General features: G+C 43.8%; 1 protein-coding gene across 1 annotated transcript in view; it reads left to right on the top strand.

Annotated features, from left to right (window-relative positions):
• The window catches only part of Pde6a (phosphodiesterase 6A), a 64,190-nt gene that overhangs the window by 21,347 nt on the left and 40,275 nt on the right, over positions 1–2,568 (top strand). The gene's annotated exons all lie outside the window — the stretch shown is intronic.

Genomic DNA, 2,568 nt, shown 5'->3' with positions numbered 1-2,568 from the left:
AGGGAGGCAGGGAGGCAGGGAGGCAGGGAGGCAGAGAGGCAGAGAGAGAGGCAGAGAGAGAGGCAGAGAGAGAGACAGAGAGAGAGACAGAGAGAGAGACAGAGAGAGAGACAGAGAGAGAGGCAGAGAGAGAGAGGCAGAGAGAGAGAGGCAGAGAGAGAGGCAGAGAGAGAAGCAGAGAGAGAGGCAGAGAGAGAGGCAGAGAGAGAGGCAGAAAGGCAAAGGGCCAGCCCAGTCTACATAGTGAGTTCCAGGCTAGCCAAGACTATATAATGAGACCCTGCCTAAAAGAAACCAAAAAATAAAACAAAACTGTATAAGGAAAATAGGCTTGTGAGTCCATTGAACTTCATGAAACCACTGAATGAATGATGCCACTGAATGAATGATGCAACTCTGTGCTAGGAATCATATAAAATAAGGGGCACCTAGCACCGAGCACCACAGCATTCTCCAGCCCAGCCTTCATCAGAGCATCCTGTGCATGAGTCATGGGATCAATGGGTATTGAGCTCTCAGCTCTTCTATAATGTGTATGTTTTACACACACACACACACACACACACACAGAGAGAGAGAGAGAGAGAGAAGGAGAGAGAGAGGCACACCACTGTATGAAGTGTAATGAATAATCTGAAATCTAATATTTGTATCTAAGATTGGATTAAAAAACAAAAACAAAAAAACCAAAAGCCCAGAACTGTCAATAGCCACAAACAATGTGAAGTCAGTAGTAATTGGTGAGTTTGAGCCAATGAAATTGATATTGTCATGTATTTGTTGTTTTTCAATAAATTCTAACATTGTAGAAGGACATAGGCGTGTCAATTTATGTTTCTGACATAACTGACTCACCATAGGCCTGAAATTGTCGCAAGACTTTTTAAAGTAATGTGGCTGACATGTATGGATGTGACAGGCATCCTTGAAGCATGACTAGAGGATGGATACACTGCCATATGTGGAAATGTTAGGTCAGAGAATATGTGCATTCTGGTCCTATAGACATCTGGCTAACTCTCCACCTGCAACCATAAGTCAGAAGCAGGATGGGGCCTCAATAGTATTGAAGTCATATGTAGGATGGGCTAGCCATAAGATTGTGGTTTTTCTGTGACACGTAAGAGATCTGTGAAATGGAGGATCCCCATGCGCTGTGGGCCTGACAGAGTTATTTGTCTATAGCTCTATTTCTTTGTTAGGTGGAAAGTGAGAATCTTCTGTAGCTTTCCTCGCGAAACCAGATTCAAGATCTAGATTCCTGAGCCAGGTGGTGGTGGGTGCCTGTAATTCTAGCATTTGGGAGGTTGAGGCAGGAGGATCAGAAGACTAAGGCCAACCTTGGCTACATGTCAAGTTTGAGGCCAGCTAGGGAAGACTGTGCAAAATCTTGTCTCAAAAAACATAGCCAACAGAATTGATAAGCTAGCTCAGCAGGTAATGGCACATGTCTCTGAGCTTAGTGACCTGAATTTGATCCCCAGGTCTCACATTATGGGAAGAAAGAATTAAATCCTACAAGCTGTCCTCTGATCTTCCTACCTTCACTGTGATGTGTGCACGTGAAGGTACATATATATACCTACCTACTAACACACACACACTTGAAATAAATTACACACACACACATATATGTATATAATATATGATATAATACAATATAATATAAATATAACCAATGGGCTAGAGAGATAGCTCAATGGTTACTTCCTATGCAACGATGATGGGGAGGGTAGGCAGAGTGGTAAGAAACTCCTTTGGGCTTGCTGGTGGGGCCACCCTTCCTAAAAGGCGCACAAGATGAAGAGTGGTAGAGGAAGACACTGAGCATCCTCTACTGGCCTTCCCATATCCACAGAGGTTCATGCATCTGCCAGCAAGACATGTGCATACAGCGTCCTCCAGTCCAAAACAAACTATCCAGACTCCTGCATTTTAGTTAATCATACCATTTAAGAAATATTTATTTATTTATTTAATGTATATGAGTACATCATAGCTGTCTTCAGACACACCAGAAAGGAGCATTGGATCCCATTACAGATGGTGATGAGTCACCGTGCGGTTGGTGGGAATTGAACTCAGGACCTCTGGAAGAGCAGTCAGTGCTCTTAACCACTGAGCTATCTCTCCAGCCCAATCACATCATTTTTTGCAAATAAAAAGAGGTCTAATAGCTGAGGGAGAGACCCAAGTGTGGAGTCGATGCTTCTTTTTTTCTTTTTTGTTTTTGTCTTTTTTGTTTGTTTGTTTTGTTTTTTGGGTTTTTTTGAGACTGGGTTTCTCTGTGTAGCCCTGGCTGTCCTGGAACTCACTCTGTAGACCAGGCTGGCCCTGAACTCAGAAATCCGCCTGCCTCTGCCTCCCAAGTGCTGGGATTAAAGGTGTGCGCCACCACCGCCCAGCTTGATGCTTCTTAACAAATGCGAGTAAATGCCTGTTTCAAGTAAATGTCACTGTTTCAGTGACAACAGTCTGGTACACATTATATGAGTAGCTGTGTCCCAGGCAAGAGAGAGAGAGAGAGAGAGAGAGAGAGAGAGAGAGAGAGAGAGAGAGAGAGAGAGA

Source organism: Grammomys surdaster, unplaced genomic scaffold (assembly GCF_004785775.1).
Source record: "Grammomys surdaster isolate TR1022 unplaced genomic scaffold, NIH_TR_1.0 239, whole genome shotgun sequence".
Taxonomy (NCBI): domain Eukaryota; kingdom Metazoa; phylum Chordata; class Mammalia; order Rodentia; family Muridae; genus Grammomys; species Grammomys surdaster.
The sequence above is the reverse complement of the archived record's forward strand: the minus strand, read 5'-3'. Positions and strand labels throughout refer to the sequence as shown.